Below are 21,632 nucleotides of genomic sequence, written 5' to 3' on the forward strand. Positions count from 1 at the left end.
GTAACATTCCATTCTCAGGGCAAACGGCCTTAAAGATCCTGGTACAAGCCAGTTTGGTGATCTTTCATTGTCACCTCCCCCTTCCCATTTCCCACCATTAAATACACAGGTGTGGATTGCCCCAAATGCCTTACCCCTCCCTTCCCTTTTTGATGGCAAGAACTCAGCAACACACCAGGATGGAGAGATCCTGACAATAACAGCTTGATCATTGCAGGTCTGTGAAGCCAAGGAAAACTGAAATAGGTTCATAAGTACAATTGCGGTTTCACTCAGTGACTACTTCACTGGTCTCAATTGTCGTTAATAAATGAAAACTATTTCAGTCTTGTCTGCATTAACTTTCAGCTTGGTCGCCTTCATAATGGCAATCTCTTTTTTCACAGCATCCCTTCAAGATTAATATAATGCAAATTCAATTATAGTTTTAGTCAAAATTATGAATGCAGAATATACATTTTATGCAGAAATCTATAACATCATTGAGTATTTTTTTCCAATATAGAAAGCATAACTAGGATCATCTTTAACAGGATAAGGCAAACCATAAATGTTAAAGCTACTTGTGTGGATTCCTTTTTAAAATACATACCTCTAAAGAAACCTTCATTTGGGTCATTTAGATTTTCTTTCTGTATCTATGCAAGCTGCTAGTCAGAACTGTCTGTATGCAGGAGAAAGATAAAAATTTCAATTAGGTTGAGTGCTGTCATAAGCAAGCTTCATGAGAAGGCTGGAGATAATATGCATTACATATTGATGCCTATCAGCACAGAGAACATAGCCATGTTTTATTCTGTACCCCTTTTGTAGGTCTGGCAGTAGCGATGCCCAATAAAGGCCTAATCATATTAATTTATGCCCCTATCAATTATGCATTCAGATTCCCCTGATAGCTTGTCACTTTTTATTCACAATTTTCTTTAAAAATATGCCTCTTAGAGTTACTGAGCAAATAGTATGACTGTCAAAAAGTAAGATTTAAAGAATATTACTTAAAAGGGGTGGGTTTTTAAATTTATAAATCTTCTATTATGTGTCATGCATTTGTTAACTTTAAAAGAGTTAAGAAAGTCAAGAAGAAACCAGCATGGCTGGACAAAAATCTCTCTGACAAACTGAAAGATAAAAAGGACAAATACAAAAAATGGAAAGAGGGGCACATAACTAAGGCTGATTATCAGCAGACAGCCAGAACATACAAAGATGAAGTCAGGAAAGCAAAGACTCAGAACGAACGAAGACTTGCAACAGAAATCAAGGATAATAAAAAAAAAGTTTCTTCCAATATATTAACAACCACAAAAAAAGTCAAGGAAACTGTAGGTCCACTAAAGAGAGAAGATGGCAAAGAAATAACAGGCAACAGGGAGAAAGCAGAGCTGCTTAACTCATATTTTGCATCAGTCTTCTCACAGAAAGAAATTATAGCCCAACATACCAAAAAACCACTGCAAAAAGCAAACTAAAAACAAAAATTAAAATAAGCAAGAAAATTGTAAGAGAACACCTATCTGGCCTTGACGAATATAAATCACCGGGACCCAACAGATTACATCCCAGAGTTCTAAAGGGGCTGGCATGTGTTATCTCAGAACCATTGCACCATATCTTTCAAAAATCCTGGAGCACCAGGGAAATACTTGAGGATTGGAAAAGGGCTGATTTGGTTCCCATCTTCAAGAAAGGAAAAAGGACAGACCTAGGAAACTACAAACCAATCAGTTTAACATCAATACCTCGGAAGATCCTGGAAAAGATAATCAAAAAACAGATTTGCGAACAACTAGAAGCAAACAAAAGTTATAACTAGTAGCCAGCATGAGTTTGTCATAAACAGATCATGCCACACCAATCTTATTTCATTCTTTGATAAAGTGACTAAACTAATAGACCAGTGAAATACTGTGGATGTAGTATACCTAGACTTCAATAAGGCATTTGATAAAGTAGACCACAAACTACCCCAGAATGTTGGGTGCAATAAGCTGACTTTGTAAAAAAAATGCTGCTGGGGGGGGGGGGGCGAAAGCCCTAATAAGCAGGCATATACATAGAATGAAGGCTATTGCTAAGCACATTGATTTGTGCTTCTTAGATTGTAAGCCACCCTGAGTCTTTGGAGAAGGGTGGGATATAAATGGGATAAAAATAAAAGTTAGAAAAAGGTGGAATAGACAATATCAACACCAGATGAATCTGTAGCTGGCTGGCAAACTGTACTCAACGAGTAGTCCTCAACGGCACTACATCCACATGGAGAAAAGTAAGCAGTGGGGTACCACAAGGTTCTCTCTTAGGCCCAGTACTCTTCAATATCTTCATAAAAGACTTAGATGAGGGAATTGAAGGGGAACTCATCAAATTTGCAGATGACACCAAACTGACAGGAGTAGCCAACACCCCAGAAGACAAACTCGGGATCCAAAAAGATCTTGACAAACTTGAACAATGGGCCCTGTCCAACAAAATGAGAAAAGCAAAGTTTTACAATTAGGCAGGCAAAATGAAAGGCACAAGTACAGACTGGACAAGGCCTGGCTTAAAAACAGTAACTGTGAGAGGGACCTTGGAGTCCTAGTGGATGATCACTTGACCATGAGCCAGCAGTGTGCAGCAGCTGCCAAAAAAGCCAATACAACCCTGGGTTGTATAAACAGAGGCATAGAATCAAGATCACGTGAAGTATTAGTACCGCCTTATAAAACCCTAGTAAGACTACACCTGGAATACTGCAGCCAATTTTGGTCACCTTTTCACAAAAAAGATGTTGAGTTTGGAAAAATTTCAGAGAAGAGCAACTAAGATGATCAAAGGTCTAGGGATTAAAACATACGAAGGATGGCTGAACGACTTGGGTCTGGCTAGTCTAAAGAAAAGAAGAAATAGGGGAGACATGATAGCAGTATTCCAGTAATTGAGGGGCTGCCACAAAGAAGAGAGGGGTCACGTTATTCACCAAAGCACCAGAGGGCAGGACAAAAAAGAAAAAGAAACAATGGTTGGAAACTGATCAAAGAGAGAAGCAACCTGGAATTAAGGAGAAACTTCCTGACAGTGAGGACAATTAACCAGTGGAATAGCGTGGCCCCATAAATTGTGGGTGCTCCATCACTGGAGATTTTTAAGAATTGATTAGACATTCACTTGTCTGAGATGGTATAAGTTCTCCTGCTTGAGCAGGGGGCTGAACTAGAAGACCTCCAAGGTCCCTTCCAGCTCTATTCTGTTCTGTTCTGTTCTGTTCTGTTCTGTTCTATTCATCTGTCTTCAACATGGGCATCTGTAAAACAAATTATTCATTTTTAGAATGTGGAATAATGTATACCAGTCATTTCTCACATAATAAAATACAAAGGTTTTTTTCTAAATCTGTGACCAGGTATTTTATCACAGCTCAAAAACTCAAGTAGTTCCCATGGATGACTGAAATTCCATCCGGTCCCCAGCTCTGTGTGAATACAGTATTCAGTTTGCAGATTCTCTTCAAAAGCAGTTTGATTGTGTTTCCAAAGTGAACTAATTCTTTGAATGGAAGCCTCCAAATCAATTCAGACTAATTTGGGCATTTCCTTGTATGAACTGATGTTGCTTTTGCTTTATCAGTTAAGTATAGTAAACCTTTGATTTACAAGACCTCCATTTAGCAGACTTCAGTGCATTTAATGGATGTTTGGTTCTAATAGAAATGCTTTCTTCTCATTAATTGATTAAACTGAGGGTTTACTAAAATTGAATCATATTGATCTTTTGATTATCCAGTTTGAATAAGTAAAATACAAACTTACAAATTCTTACAATCCAGTAAATTCATTTGTCTAATTTATAAGAACACACTTTAATATTTTTCTGTGAATGATCTGAAGATTTCAAAATTATTAGGTTATCACAGATGTGAATAACAACGTATTTGTGTTATGTTATAGTAGTATGTTTGAAGTTTTTATATGTATATAGGGAAGAAATTGTACCATTATTTCTAAAGATAAATTAAACCAAAATTTAGATAATATCTCTTATCTTAAGCATGCTGAAATCAAAATGATTATGTCAGATCTTGGAGCATTATGAGCTTCTCATCAAAAGTATTCAAATATTATATCACTTTGTCTTGCACATGTTCAAAGACAATCTATTGAAAAATTAATAGCTCACAATGAACACATCTGCCATTAATTTATCCAATTGCCATTTAAAACTATCCAAGTGATCATCAATTTTTGTGAACTTCACAGGTTAATTATATGTTTATATTATAATTATGCATTATAATTTTTTATCTGTTCTAAATTTTCTTCCAATAAACTTCATTGGATAACTGGTACTTTTTCCAAGCTAAAGAATCCTAAATGTTCAAACCACTGCTTATATGGAATGGGCACACAATATAGAAACACACCAATCTGACCACCAAAATGATGCAAACTCTTCCAGGTGGAAATGTAACACAGATTTGTGAAAAGACATCTTCACTGAAATACCCAAAATGATCCTTCAACTTTTTTCTTGGTTAGTGATACTGTTAATGATATTCAATTCTATCACTACATAGGTGAGGTTAGTATTTTCTATCCCAATGCACATCACTTTACACTAACTGAAATTGAATCCCCTTTGGCATTTCATTGACCATTCATCATTTTGAATAGATCCTTCTGAAGTGCTTTATATTTACATTTGCTGTTTAGCAGCCAGCATAGTGCATATGTTGCAAATGTGGCCAACATAAAGCATAGATCCCAACACTGATCCTTGAGAGAGCCCAGCATTAAAAAACAACAACAAACCCTTCCATTTTACAACTCTGTATTTCTTAATTCAGGGTAATGTTGGGGTGACTGGATGGAGCTGAACGTTTACTGGCCTGATGTCTTTCCGGATGCCTTGCAAAGTTTGCAGATATTTTTTCTTTGTGCCCTCAGAGAAAAACATCTGCCACTAAGTAGGATTGAATTCCCAACATATTTCAACTTAATTATACTGGGTTTTTTCTAGATTACTAAAATATTTGTATGTCATCACGTCCATTTTCTGAGATATCTCTTCTTCTTCCTTGCCATGGGTAAAGTTATAGCTGCGCTTCCAATATTACTTTCAGAAATTGCAGTGGATAGATAAATCAGTGCAGCTCTTTTATAAATGATGATTTCACTATATGTTCCTTTCTCCAAATATGCCTCTTATCTTTCTTTTTATTTATTCATTAGTTTTTAATGAAAGCATACCATAAGGAGTGTGTGCAAACCTGCCAATTGGGGTAGTAGATGTTCAGCCCAATGAACATGATAACAGCCATAAAATGACATATCTTGGCCAGAACAAATAAAAACTTTGACAACTTCTGGCAAGGAGAAATGTGCCAGTTAATGGTGCCTCCAGGTAGCTCTAGCATATATGACTGGCAATTGTAACACAATATTTCTCAGTGCACTTTGCAGCATTATAAGGATCACAGTCTAGCAAGGATGAACAGTTTACCCAATGTGTGGATTTCTCTTTTACATTTGGCATAGATATCTTTCTGCTTCACCTTTTGTTTTCTGTCAGAAGAATATTTATTGTAGCAATGTGCAATGCAATCCAGCTCTTCGTTTATGTTTGAGTTCCCTTCTTATTGTATTTCATGGTATTAATGGAGTACACATTTCTCTCTGCACCTCTGCCTTTTTAAAGATCTCCATTCAAGACTACAGTGCCCTTGGGCTACTGGTAATGTTTAATAACTTTCTACACTGATAGCTCTTTCTTTGTCATTACACCAAGGCTTTTCTTACTTTAGTATATAAAGATCTTAAGTGTTCGCCTTGACTAGTGGCCCACACATTATATAGCAGTATCATCAAGATTATATAGAAAATCTCTATCTCTTTAACTGTTACAATGGATGTCTTGGCAAGAGCCACCTGAGGGGGGGAAAAACCAAATTGGGAAAGTGGAGCTACTTTTTCTCAAATATCACTACATCGAAATGTTATTTAAAATAAAATGTTAGTGACTATTATTCTATCAAAATTATCATAAAGATTTATTTAGCATTTTAATAGAATCTTGATATAGGTAGCAATTAATAGCCCTTTACATATACAGCAGAAATGGAAATAAGACTATTTTTTAAGAAATGCACTTCCATCTATAGCATAAATAAATAAATAAACCTTTATTGTCAAAGTACAACATGTGTACATTGAGATTAGCTGAGCCTCCCCCCCCCCCGTGCTCTCTCCCCCCAACACACAGTGACAACAAACCCTCCATCCCACCACACTATGTGAACCAACTACACCACACACCGGCCTCCCAAGTCAGTTCTGCATAAATTCACAGAGATTATATCCCATTTAAAAGCCTAACAGCCCACAGATAAAAGCTATTTTTCAGCCTGTTGGTATGGCTGGCTATACTCCTATATCTCCTACCGGATGGTAGGAGAGTAAAGAGATACCGTCCAGGGTGTGAGTCATCCCTGAGAATCTTCCTCACTCTTCCAAGGCAATGAGCCCTGGCGATGTCATCCAGTGTCATTCAGAAATATTTAATTATATTACTGACCTGATTTATAACAGACAATAAGCTAGCACCACTCTGGACATGTTCATGTAAAGACTTACCATCCATGGAAAATCAGTTCTAGGCCTGTCTAATTAAATGATCTCTATGGTGGTGACTCTTGGAGAGAGAGAGGTGGGGAGCCAACTAGCAAGTAACAGACTAGATTTAATTTCAAGAGTAATTTCTTTGATACACAATATAGTTGACTTTTCCTTCTCCTATGGTGAATCTTCTAGGCAACCTGTTCTACCATTATTGGAGACTCATGCCTTGTTATACTTTCCTGATTCTGGGCTGCAATTGTGCTAGTAAATTTTTCAGTGGCAAAAGTGGTTTGAAAAGTTCTCCCCACTAACAGAAATACTGGGAAAGTACTCAGTGTAAACTAAGGGTGTTCCTAAGGTGCTTATTATTTCCCTTTATATTGGAATGGCAGGGAAGCAGTGGTGGGATTCAGCCAGTTTGCACCACTTCGGCAGAAGCTAATTTTTTGTTACCCAGGCCCAGAATGGACTTCCGGAAGCAGCATCCACACAGAGAACCGGTTGTTCACATATTTGAATTCCACCACTGCAGGGAAGCCTTTTGTTACCTCAGGATCAGATAGTAATTTTCATTCCTTGTTCTCAGTGTTTCTGGAACTAGAAGAAGTAAAGACGTTGTGCCTTCAAGCTGTTTTTGAGAGTTTGGGGAGCAAAAGCAGACACATCAACTGTGTCAACTCCCCTCCGCCCTGTGCGTTCCCACAGAGAGGGCCTCCTCAGGGTGCCTCCGGTCAGGGAATGCCGACTGGCGGCCCCCAGGGGGAGAGCCTTCTCTGTGGGTGCCCCGGCTTTGTGGAACCAACTGCCGGTGGAGCTCCGGATGGCATCAGACCTCCGAACTTTCCGTCGTGGCCTGAAGACCCATTTATTTGAATTAGCTGGTCTGGCCTGACGGGGGAGTTGGGTTTTAAATTGTTGTTTTAGAATAGGATTATTGTTTTTAACTGGGCACTGATTTAATCTTTGTTTTAACTTTTGTATTGTATCGTATTGTTATTTATATGCCCTGTGAACCGCCCTGAGTCCCTAGGGAGAAGGGCGGTATACAAATTAAATAAAACGTAAACGTAAACGTAAACATTGCAGGACAAATCTCTGTATATCTTTCTCTGGTTAAGGTACATGACTTTGTTGCATAGAATCATCTTTTAATTAAAATATGGAGTTAACCTAAATGAGATTTGAAAAATACACTGTATTATTTATAAAAAAAATATGATTTGCTAGATCAGGAGATTTGGATTTCAGATCTTAGACTTTTCTTTTTTCTAATTCCAGAAATGTAGTAAATTATATAGGGACAAATACACAGAGACACTTTTGCTTTGGCGTGTGCATGGACATGGTACATTTGAAATGGAGAGAATATAAATAAGTTATTATTATATATTGTTCACAAAACTCTTCTAATAAACTGTGGAATATAGTTTTAATAGGGCATAGTAGCCTTCTTTGGAAAGTAGTTTTATTTTAAATTATTGTATAGTTATTGGTTTAGTATAGGTTCATTCTTTAGTTTTTCTTTGCCATGGAGAGGGAGAATTGAATAGTATCATATGCCTGAAATTATTTACTTATTGAAGTACTGCATAGAAAATGAATAAATCATAGAATGGCCTAAGTGAAATTACATCTTTGATATACTTTACCGTATCTTTACATGCTGACCTTGTTTATATTTTCTGAATCCGTGTGGAGAGTTATTGAGTTGGTCAATAATCTAATCCAGCCATCAATAAAACACATTTTCTTGTTTATTAATATGTGATTAAAATGTATATGATAAAAATATATTGACTGCAAGCAGAGTTTGCATGACAAGAACAATTATGCCTTCCAAACTTAATCACTACATGAGTCCTTTAACCCAGTGAAAGTCAATAGTCTATTTATGAACAAATAAGGGAGGGAGGAATGTTATAAGCACAATATTAGGATTTTCCTATGTCTATTGTTTGTATTTCATATACTATTTTAACTTGTATAAGTTATGTTTCGGGTTCAGACAAGTAGGAAAGACGCCAGGCAGATGAGTACAAAAGAATACTTGCTTTATTCATAACTATAAATGTACTGGGGACGCGGTGGCTCAGTGCGTTAGGACGCTGAGCTTGTCGATCAGAAGGTCGGCAGTTTGGCGGGTCGAATCCCGAGTGCCGCGTAGAAGAGTGAGCGCCTGTTACTCGTCCCAGCTTCTGCCAACCTAGCAGTTCGAAAGCACGTAAAAATGCAAGTAGAAAAATAGGGACCACTACGGTGGGAAGGTAACAGAGTTCCGTGCACCTTTGGCGTCTAGTCGTGCCGGCCACATGACCATGGAGACGTCCTCGGACAAGCGCTGGCTCTTCGGCTTTGAAATGGAGATGAGCACCAGCCCCTAGAGTCGGAAACGACTAGCACGCATGTGCGGGGGAACCTTTACCTTTACCTATAAATGTACTGAGGGTTAGGGGTATCCATGCAGTCTTTATATAGTCTCTCATAGTATTAACAACCAATCAGATTGAACCCATCATTCCCACCAAGTTAACTGCAGCCTGAACTGGAAGGTCCTATCTGTGTTGCTGGAGAACCGTTAGCTTTCCAGCGTACACGTGATAGGGTATTCCCAAAAGCTCAATACATAACAGTATAAATCTCCAAACTATCACAGTAAGCAGGTAAACCTCTAATCTTTTAAATGTATATTTAAATTTGATAAGGCTAAAAATATATAATGGTGATAACATGATTGATTACACTGTCAACCAGATCTTAAAACTGCATTCGGCATTTTTGTCCATACTGTATATCAAGTCTCTCCCAAGAATCAGGGATAAGGAGAAGTTGTTCTTTAATAATATTAAAGGTCTTAACATAGGATGTAAGTTGTTCTACTATTATTTGACAATCTTTATATTCTGTAATTTTCTCCAGTACTTTTTCTTGTACTCTGCTCTCTCCAGGTATGGCAATGATGACTATCCAGACTTATTTTGTCTTTATTACAGTATCAATAATTGTTAAATCTGGCTGTTGTGCGGCAGATGCTTGTCCATTAGAATTTTGAAATCGCAGAGCTTTTAGTTTCTTCATTTTCTATTAGTTTATTTATTTATTTATTTATTTTAATTCCATTTATATCCCGCCCTTCTCCGAAGACTCAGGGCGGCTTTACAAACTTAGCAGTAGCCTTCATTCTATGTATATGCCTGCTTATTAGGGCTTTCACACACACACACCCCCAAGCGGCATTATTACAAAGTCAGCTTAATTGCCCCCAACAATCTGGGTCCTCATTTTACCTACCTCAGAAGGATGGAAGGCTGAGTCAACCTTGAGCCTGGTGGGATGCGAACCTGCACTAATTGCAGGCAGCTGGTGTTACTTAAGGAGGCATTAGCCCACTGCTCCACCAAGGCTCTATCTTTATCTATATTATATTCCAGCCAGTTCCTGTTTTCAGGGAAGCGATATTTCTAGCAGATAGTATTGGTCACCTCAAAGGTATTTTTTTCCCGAAAGGCACTTGAGGGATTTATCTGTATTCTCAGAGTCACCTGAACCAAAGTGCAAATGGGTGTGGAACCTCTGCTGAAAGATCTGCATTGTAAGCAGGAGATAGGTGGTGTCATATCCATCCCCCTCTGTTGAGAGGGGGCTGTTCAATTTTTATATACATAGTCTCTTTGATTCCTCTTTCAAACCAGCGGGCCTCTCTGCCCAGAATATGAACCTTGCTGTCTTCAAACAAATGACCCTTGTCTTTCAGATACAGATGAACTGGTGAATCCTGTCCAGTGGTGGGATTCAGCCAGTTCGCACCACTTTGATAGAACCGGTAGCAAATTTTTTTGTTGCCCGGGCCCAGAATGGACTTCCGGAAGTGGCATCCACACAGAGAACCGGTTGTTCACATATTTGAATCTCACCACTGATCCTGTCCTGACGAGTCCTGTGTTGTACTATGCGTTTTTGAAGTGGTTGTTTAGTTTCCCCAATGTACAGGTCTCCACATGTCTGTGTGTGTTTGTGAATGTGTATATATATGTGTAAATATATATATACATACAGAATAACAGTTATGTATATTATATACATGCACATATACAGTAATAAATTGCATTATGAAAAAAATATTGTCTGAGTTTAAATCAACGTATTCCAATCGGCACTTTTTTCGTTCTATGGCAAAAAAAGAATCCTGTCTGTATCTTAACTGAAAACTAGACCAATGAAACTTTATTTTTGCATTCTTTTTAGTGTCACTTTCCTTAAACAATGTACAATGAGTAAAATCATAACTTGGAATTCAAGTACTCAACTTGGTTATGACAAAGCAAATATCAGTCATGACTCTATTCAGTTTAGTTCACTTCTTGCCCTGTTTCCCCTAGATCCTCACCCCCACCGCACCCCACCCCCTATCCAGAGCCTACATATTATCACCCCTATAATTTCCTATCAGTTTTCTCTGGGGGGAGGGGGGAAAGAGAATTTTACCTTAGGACAATCGTTAAATCTGAGCCATACTGCAAGAAAGAAGTACTATAGTACATTAGAAACTAAAAGATGTGTAATATTTTAAGATGAGGTATATAATTCACAACAGGTGCTATAATCAGAAATGACATTTAGAAAGGCATATAGTATGTCTTCTACAGTCTTGAACAAGCACTTTAAAGTGTGCCTGTAACTTGTAACTCTGATGGTTTCCAGTGCTTTACTCAATCGTCTGTCTCTAGCAGTATCTCTAAATATATTCATTGAAAGTAATGTCTTACTGAAAGAGGGAGTATCAATCAAACCATTTTTTAAAAAAACAGAGTGAAAGAGATAAAAATTTATTCAAAATCTTAAAGAGCTGCCCTCACAAGGAAATTATCATGACATATATTTGGTATGTGAATTGCAAACTAGCATTTGTCTGCTTGTCTCTGAATGAGGGCATTCCTAACAGTATGTTTTGTTCTCATCCCCAATGCACTGACATGTTTTAAAATATTAGAACTTTGCATTATTTTTGGTACATTGTATGAATCTTATTAGAGATCTGAATGGTAGCTCTTAAATTCCTTATTAGTAAAATTGTTCTTCAATTATTTCATGTTCTATTTTTCTCTGCTGCTTTTGACATTTGTGATGTCTGATGTTTTGTTAAAACACAATATTTGATTAAGAAATACTAGGTTATCAGTAATTGAAAACATTAGCATTAACTCCCTAAGGCTATTCTTCAACATTACTAGCAATTAATATAAATACAATAAAATATTTTAAGCACAGCACAGACATGCCTCTATAGAAATCAGTTCCATCAAAGATTTTTTAATATATATATTTTACTTTAACATTGTCTTACCTTTTCAAATAGCCATATGTCTAAATAGGCTTGTACAGAACCATTATTTTAACACTTTCCACTTTCATCTTCACCAAATCTGTACCATAGTATCATTTTTGGTTATTTAAATAGAGTAGATATGTATGCATGTATATATAATGATATAAAATCACTTGAAAGCAATATGGAATTGAAATATTTTTAGAGTTGTCTTATAGAGGAGAAAGAAAATGTTAAACCAGAAATACAGGGTTTTCACACAAACAACAGTGTTCCTAATACTTTCCAAGTTAACCACTTTAACTGGTGAAAGAGAAAACAGTGTTATTAGTGCCTCTTTTGAAGTTTTAGCAGGTATATATTTATATACCGGTATTCAGTTTTTCTGATAGTGTGGTTGCAAACTGTTTACAGCTTTAAATCTCATTATTAGCAGTATAAATCTCGCACAAAAGTGAATGGGCAGCCAATGTAAGACTTAAGCACTATTAATAAGTAAATGAAATTATAAATGAAATAAATAAATTTAGCTGGTACAAAACTGATAATAATAACATAAGCCTGTCTAGCTTCTACAGATGTTCTTGCTATTATATTGTGTGTGTAACACCACTCCTGTAGGGACTGCTTATGTCCAGGCCCTCCCGACCTTCCCTCCAAGTGGCCACCAGTTCAAAGAGGTCTCTCAAATTGGTGCCTCTGCTTAACAGGGCACATAACATGGTGGCATTCAATCACGATTGGCAGCCACAAACATGGGGCGGTGGTGGTCGCTCTCTCTCGACGGTGACTCACTTGGGATGATGGTGGTTGATCTCAGGCAATAAGAACTTACAGGGAAGGTGGTAGTCAATCTCTAATGACAACAACTTGCCCAGAACAATGTTAATTAGCCTCTGGTGATGGCAACTTGCCTAGAACGATGGCAGTCAGTCTCTGGTGGCAACAACTTGCCCAGGACAATCTTAATCCATCTTTGATGACAACAACTTGTCTAGAATGATGGCACCCAATCTCTGGCTCTGGCAGAGTCCTCCCTTGTCCGCTTTCCTCACCCCTCTCTGACTTCACTCCATGTAATCCCTTTTTATCTGCTCCAGCTGATCCTATAAAGAAAAAAACCCCTTACCTCCCACTAAAAGATGTATGTCAAACTCTTCCCTAACTCTCCCTCTGCCTAACTTACTCCAGCAAGGGAAAGGAATTAAAACTCCCCGAACTACTCTCTCTCCCTCTCTTTGTCTGGCCTGCCCACAATGAAAGAGAAAAAAAACAATAAAACTTCACCTTCCCCCCCCTCTCTGCTTGGCCTGCTTCAAGCAAATAGCTCCAATCAGCCACTCTCACCCCCTCTCTCTCTGCCTGGCCTGCTTCATGCAAACAGCTCCGGCAAGCTACTCCTACTCTCTCTGCCTGCTTCCAGCAAATGGTTCCAGCAACTACTCTCACCCTCTATCCCTCCCTGCCTGGCCTGTTTTAAGCAAACAGCTCCAGCAACTACTCTCACTCTATCCCCCACTTTTGTCCGGCTTGCCTGTAACAAAGCAAAAAAACAGCAAATGTGAAAATCCCAGCTTCTTACTCTCTCTTCGATCAGCTGGCTCAGAATGGCAAGCTCCACCAAGTCTTCTCTCCTCCTCCCATTGGTTTCCTCCTTGTTTTTCTTCCCTCCTCCGAGCCCTGCCCATGGCAGCTGCTGGAACTCCTCATCTTCCTGCCTAATCAGCAGGGCTCCTGCAAAGCCTCTCAGCTATCCCCATTCTCACCTCAACTCTTCTACATGTGCTAACTGAGAATTCCAGATTATCTTTAAGGCAGACCCTCACTGAATTAACAATTAGATTCAAATTCCATAATTTTAGTATCTTTTTTTCTCCATTCATTTTCAGTGTTGAGTTTTCAATGTATTTTTACAACTGGAATGACCATTTTTTAACCTTTCTAATCTTTGTTATCATAGAAATATTCATATCCCTCATAATCTTAGAATTGCTTTTCTCCCTAGGTTTAATCTCTTATTTACTTCTTCAATATACGATGCATATTTACCTTTCCTTAAGCTAAAGAAAGAAAAAAAACCTTATCATTTTCAATTGTTTGCTATAAACTATGTTAATTAAATTTGCTGATTGATTTTACTTTTGTATTATTAGTATTTAATAACATTGATTCCTATTTTGCAATTCCCATTTTAAGTGTATCACCTTCATGTCAAATTGTCAGTGTTTCAACCTGTAATTTTTATTGTAACTGTCATCTTACATATATTTTAGCCAAATATGGGAACAACATACTGCACATCCTTTTCCTACTCCCTTTCCAATTCTGAACCACATTGTTTCCCCAAACATCGCTCTTACAGTAGTTTCTTATTAATTCTAAAGGTTACTGAGAATAATCAGATATTCTGGCACACCCATTAGTTTTAATATAGTCCCCATTCTGACATGATCTCTGCATTCAGTGTCAATAAATCAAAGGCACGCTTTAAATTCTCTTGTTCCCTTCAACAGATGTTAGTTCTGGTCTCTGCCTTAAACCTGCCTCTTCATTTAGCAAACATTTCTCAATACATGACTGTATTTTTATTTATTTTGCCTGAAGAATCAGTAGACTGATTTTGTAATTTGCAAATTATCTTACATCTCCCTTTTATGGTATTGGCATGTACCCAATCTTTATCAATCCCTAGTCCACACAATCTTGCTCTATATTTGTTGACATATAGTTATTAGCACTCTCACCAACTCCTAAAGTTTTAAATAGTGCAATAGTTCAACCTCACCATTGCTAGATGCTTTCGTAGTTGACAACTTCCGTTTGTGCAGTAATATTTATAAATGGTTTGAATGCAATCTTTCCAAAATCCTTTAGTTCAATTTTATTAGATCTTTTCTACTTTTATTTATAAGTGTTCTCACTTTAGCAGGAATTTACTGTGATTTTTTTTATCTGAAAATGACTTGTGGTATTTCTTTTTTGTGATTATTATTGTTATTTTTCTCTAGTTATTGATGTTCTTGATTGATATTTATTTATTCATCCTTTCTTACTGGATGGCGGAAGTCTGCATTCAGTTTTCATACATCCTTCTTGTTGCCCAAGGCTTCCATCCTTCATCCTTCCTTAACTATCATTAATAAATTATCTGAAAACAACTTGGATGTTTTTCTCTTAGAAATTTTGGCAATATTTTTTTCGTTAATTTTCACAGGGTCTCTTATCCATTCACATGGTTCCTTGGGTTCTCTTTCACATAGATTAACTATACTGAATCCATTCCAGCTGCCTGCAATTAGTGCAGGTTCGCATCCCACCAGGCTCAAGGTTGACTCAGCCTTCCATCCTTCCGAGGTAGGTAAAATGAGGACCCAGATTGTTGGGGGCAATAAGCTGACTTTGTAATAATGCCGCTTGGGGGGTGTATGAAAGCCCTAATAAGCAGGCATATACATAGAATGAAGGCTACTGCTAAGCTTGTAAGCCGCCCTGAGTCTTCGGAGAAGGGCGGGATATAAATGGAATTAAAATAAAAAATAAAATAAAAAATTCCTTACATTGATTTTATATTCTAATTATATAGCCTCAAAGTCTCTTTAACCTACTATGTTTAACCTATATTTTTAATGCTAGCAGTTTATTGTCTGTTGCACAATCTGCATCTGGAAGGGACTCAGCTGACTGGATGCTACCTTTACAACATTTGTTTTCTGTTCCATAGCCATTTTTTTCCTGACATTGTAAGTACAGTGAGGTCTATGTGTAGAATCTGAATTTACATAATTTGAAGCAGTTGTTCACAAAGATACTTTCTGCAAGATTCTCTTAATTTATCTCCTGCAATCCAGCATTTAACCAGTCCAAATGAGATTCATTAAATGGCTTCTCTCACTGCATTTGTAGTTAATGTATATATCCATGCAATATTAATAGTCAGTGAATATGTGCTAATTTTAAAAGACACAATACTGTAAGTTACTTGTTTATAGCTAAGCCCTTCCATGAAGTCAAGACAAGGAACACAAACCATTAGTTTCATGGGTTTCCCACAAACCACACTGCCTTTATTTTAAGGTTATAGTAATAAGTTTGAAATCACTTATCCCCTCCTTTATTTTTACTTTTCAGAAAAATTAGGGAAAATAGTTTCCCAGGCCCCTTTTGCTTCTGTGGCCAGAGTTGCTGTTTGCATGACAATTATCTAGTCTGAGCACCCTTGTAATTCTATTCCTTCAAATGTTCTCATGCCCTAAAAAATATCACATAATTACCTGAGTTATACAGACCCATCTTGATCCATCTAACTTTACTTACCCCTGAAACATCTAACTTAATATGCTTTATTTCTACTTTTACAATGTTTTTCTTGGATCATTAATACCATATTCCATATTTCAATTGTATGTACCTTTGTAAAAAAAAATTAAAAAGTGATTAAATATTCTTACAACTTTAATCTGACAATATAATCATTTCCAAATCTACTTGTGAATGTTTAACATTCTTCCCCAGTAATTAGGACAGCTTTCATCCCAGGAGATCTTATTTTTTGCATCCAAACATGTCTAAATGATTTAACCATGTCCATACAACTTTCTTAAAAACAACAGAGAAGTTATTTGTTCTTGCATATCCACCATCTCCTCACTGTAACTTATTGTTAGCTTTATTGAGCCATTTTCAATTGGCCAGCAAGGATAACCCTAGCACCACATCAAAGTTGCCATCCCTTGGAATTCCACACTTATTGCATTACAAGTAATCAAATTTGAATATAACTTTCCATTTGCCGTTGATGCAAGATGTGACTCTTTCAGTAACAGCAGGCACAAGTGATTAAAAGCCTGGTTGCTAATAGTACCTATGCTTACAATAAAGATAGTAATGCTCAGAGTACTTCTAAACTGACCCTTTAGAGTGAACTCCACTTCTCTTAAAATAAATTGTAAACCATATTCTACATCCACAGATTTCCCATTCATAGTGCTTCAAGTTAGTCTGGATTAAATTTCAGTTTGTTTGCCCTCATCCACCTTGAAATTGCCCCTACATATAGTTCAGCATTTCTTCTAATTTCTTTAAAATATTAACAGCCTTCATGTAATACTTCAGTTTGCTTCGTTTTACCCAATAGTTTTATGTAGATGCTAAAGTGGGTAATGGATAAGATCAAGGTATAGTCTTTTCTAAGGGCTAAAACGTAAATAAAGAAATATCTGGGTACCAATAGCCCCAAAATCTAGTCTCAAAAGCATCTATATTCCTTGTGATGCCTCTGAAAGATGTAGGAGATATTTCTTCTCTCCCTATTGTACGTCATCAATGAAAATGTCCATGGCATGTATGTTATAGCTATACCTCTAAAATGTGCTTTGGTTGTATCTCATACATTTTGTAATGTTGTATCTTCTTTTTTGTTTTCTTTAAAGAAAAACCCTATTTCTTTTGTTGCTAGTTCTATAAATTCTTTTTCTTTTAATATACTGTAGATTGATTCAAAGTACATCTTAATTTTTTGGTATTCCTTTCTATGTCATTTTTAAAGGGTTGTGGTCTGCCCATGTACCTGGTTCTATCTCAATCTTCTGCATACTTGTCCTCAAATCAGATGTCATCTAAATCATGTCAATTCTGGATCAGGATTTATGACTATTTGAATAAAATGTGTATTGTAATTTTCCTGGATTAATTTCCCTCCAGAAATTTCCTCTATCATATTAAAAAAGAGAGAAAACAATACAAATTATTAAGGGAAGAATTTGAAAAATTAGAATCAGAACTGCAAATGAATCCGCAAAAGAAGATACTGAAAAAAAGAAATGGAACAATAAAACATAAATTAAATCTGTTGGATTCAGAAAAATTGGCACAGCAAATAAAAAAGAGCAAAACAAAACTTTTTTGAAAATGCAAACAAGCCAGGAAGGTTATTAGCTTACCAACTTAAAAACCAGAAGGAGAAGAAACTGATAAATAACTTAGTAGATGAAAAAGGTTTCTTACAATTTAAAAACGAAGAAATAAAAAAGGTAATTAAAGAATACTATAAGAAACTGTATGATATAGAAGAAATTCCATGGGAGAAAATGATTCAATATCTGGAAGAAAATAATCCTCCAAAAATTTCAGAAACTTTCAAAACCATGCTAGAGGAAAAAATAACAACGATGGAAATAACAGAGGCTATAAGAAGACAAAAAAATGAGAAAACACCGGGGCCAGATGGATTACCGGTGGAGCTATATAAATCTTTACAAGATATATTAATGAACCATTGAAGGACGTATGCAATGAACTTTTGTTGGAGGCTAAACTGCCAAATACATGGACAGAAGCAAATATTACCCTAATACCAAAAGAAGATTCAGACTTGACACAGATAAAAAATGACACACCGATATCATTATGAAATGTGGATTATAAAATTTTTACTTCAATAATAGCAGAGACTGAAAAGATTTTTAACTGAATTTATACATTCAGACCAAAATGGATTTTTACCAAAGAGACAAATTAAAAATAATTTAAGAGTGATAATGGATATATTGGAATACTATGAACTACATCCAGGGAAACAATTGGCACTAATATTTTTAGGTGCTCAAAAGGCATTTGATAATGTTTCCTGGCAATTTATGATTCAGCAATTAAAAATAATGGACTGTATAAATATGATTAAAACAATACTGTATACAATAAAAAAAACAGCAAAAGTGATTGTAAATGGAGATTACACAGATAACTGTGAGATAAGAAAAGGTACAAGGCAAGGATGTCCATTATCTCCACTGTTATTTATTTTAACCTTGGAAGTACTGAAAGAAATATTAGACAAGAGACGGAAATTAAAGAACTAGAAATTAAAAGGTGAAACATACAAATTACAAGTATTTGCAGATGACTTGGTATTTATTTTAGAAGAACCTCTGGAGATGATTCTAAACTACTGGAAAAGATAGAACAGTATGGAGAAATAGCAGGACTGAAAATAAAACAAGAAAAAACTAAAGTAATAGCTAAAAATCTCTCAGGTAAACAAAAAAAATGTCAGGAAAAAATAGAACTACAAATATTTTAAAAGGTTAAATACTTGGGAATATACTTAACAGCAAGATGTTCAACGATAAAAGAAGATAATTATACAAAATTGTTGAACCAAATAAGAGTGGATTTGGAAAAATGGAAAAACTTGCAATTGTCAATATTAGGAAGCCTTGCTACAGTAAAAATGAATATATTACCAAAAAAATATTTCTATTCCAAACAATACCTATAAAACTTGAAAAAAAAAATCTTTGAAGGTTTAAATTCATTAATTTTGAAATGTATTTGGCAAGGAAAGAAAGCTAGAATCAAGATGAAAATGTTACAAGATGCCAAGGAAAATGGAGGTTTTGGTTTACCAGAATGAGTTTTATATTATCAAGCATCTGTATTAAGATTGGTAAAAGAATGGATAATTCTTAGAAATAAAAGGTTGTAATAATTTGAAGGACATGATTTACAATTGGGGTGGCACGCTTTCTTATGGTATGGGAAAAATAAAATTCATAAGTACTTTCAAAACCACTACATAAGAAATGCATTATTAACAACATGGGGAAAAATAAAATGTAAAATATATCTGAAAATTCCAGGGTGGCTTTCAACAATGGAAGCATTCGTACACCCAAATTTAGTTGATTTTGAAAAAATCTGGACATACAGAGATATTTTAAATTCTGAAGGGAATTTAAAATCTAAACAAGAAATGGAAAATCAGGATATCAATCTATCATGCTGGGCACATTTAAAATGCAAGTTAGGTATGATAAAGATGTTAAACTTTGTGGATTTTACAAGGAGAAAACTTTGTTTGATAAGATATTATTAACCTCTGATGAGAAACTAATTAAGAAAATTTATAATTTTCTATTGACTTTGAAAATGGAAAGCGAACAAGTTAAAGAAACAATGATAAGATGGGCAAAAATTTTTGGATAGAATATAGAATTAGAAAAATGGCAAAATTTGTGAGGAAGAAATCATAAACTGACAATGTCAACTTCTTATAAAGAAAACTTATATAAAATGTTTTATAGATGGCACTTGCCACCAGCAAGACTAGCGAAAATATTTAAAAACATGTCAGATAGATGTTGGAAATGCAAACATAAGTCAGGTACTTATTACCATGTTTGGTGGACATGTGCCAAAGCAAAGAGTTATTGGGAAAAAAATACATGTCTGGCTAGAAAAGATGTTGGGAGAATACGTAGATTTTAAACCTGAACTTTTTTATTACGTATAATGCCAGAAAAGACTGATAAACAAAGCATGTTGTTGTTGTTGTTGTTGTTGTTATTATTATTATTATTATTATTATTATTATTATTATTATTATTAAAATTTATATACCGCCCTATTCCCATAGGACTCAGGGCGGTTTACAGGGAAAATTAAAAGCATAACATACAAAAATTAAAATCAGTTAAAACAATTAATTAAGTCAAGTCCCCGAAATTTAAAACTAAAAGCCAATTAAAAATTAAAACCCCTCAGTCTGGGCCAGACAGCTCGAAGAGCCAAGTTTTCAGGTCCTGGCGAAATGAACGAAGGTCGGGGGCAGTCCTAAGTTCCGTGGGAAGTTGGTTTCATAGGGCCAGCGCACCCACAGAGAACGCTCTTCCCCTGGGAATAACTCGCCGACATTCCTTAACCGGCGGTACCCTGAGAAGGCCCTCCCTGTGGGAGTGCACAGGACGATGGGAGCGGCCCAAGAGATAGGAGAAGAACCACTGTAAAACAGTGCCTCCCACTCCCAACCACCTGAGACGGGGCAGTAGGATGCCATGGTCGATGGTATCAAAAGCCGCTGAGAGATCTAATAGAACTAGGACAGAGGAACATCCCCTGTCCCGAGTGCCAGAGATCATTCACCAGCGCAACCAATGCCGTCTCTGTGTTGTACCCGGGCCTGAAACCCGATTGGTATGGATCAAGATAATCAGTTTCATCCAGGAACAGAGGAAGCTGATGCGCCACCACACTCTCAACAACCTTCGCCAAAAAGCGAAGGTTGAGACCGGACGGTAGTTATTTAAAACAGCCGGGTCCAGGGCAGGCTTCTTGAGGAGGGGTCTCACCACCACCTCCTTCAAGGCAGGGGGAAAGATGCCCTCCTTCAAGGAAGCAGTTATTACTGCCTGGAACCAGCCTCGTATCTCCTCCCGGGCTGCATAAACCAGCCAGGAGGGGCACGGGTCCAGTAAACAAGTGGTGGAGCTCAGCCTCCTCATGATCCTGTCCACGTCATCGGGGGAAACAGGGTCAAACTCAGTCCAGATAACATGCTCAAGACCGCTCGATTCCTCCATGTCAGACTCTGCCCAGTCAGAGTCCAAACCGGTCTGGATGTGAGCGATTTTGTCTGCCAGATGATGACTAAACTCCTCAGCCCACCCCTGAAAGGGTTCCTCCCTCATCTCCTGATCAAGGAGAGAGCGAGTCACCCTAAACAGGGAGGCCGGGCAATTATCTGCGGACGCGATGAGGGCAGCGAAGTAATTAGACTTTGCTGTCCTCATCGCCATGAGGTAAGACCTTGTGAAGGCTCTTAGTCACAATCAGTCAGATTCAGACCGGGTGGACCTCCAACTGCTCTCTAGACCCTGTCTCCGACGCTTCATCTCCCGGAGCTCCACAGAAAACCATGGGGCCCAACAGGATCTGTGCCA

Source organism: Vipera ursinii (assembly GCF_947247035.1).
Source record: "Vipera ursinii genome assembly, chromosome: 1".
Taxonomy (NCBI): Eukaryota; Metazoa; Chordata; class Lepidosauria; order Squamata; family Viperidae; genus Vipera; species Vipera ursinii.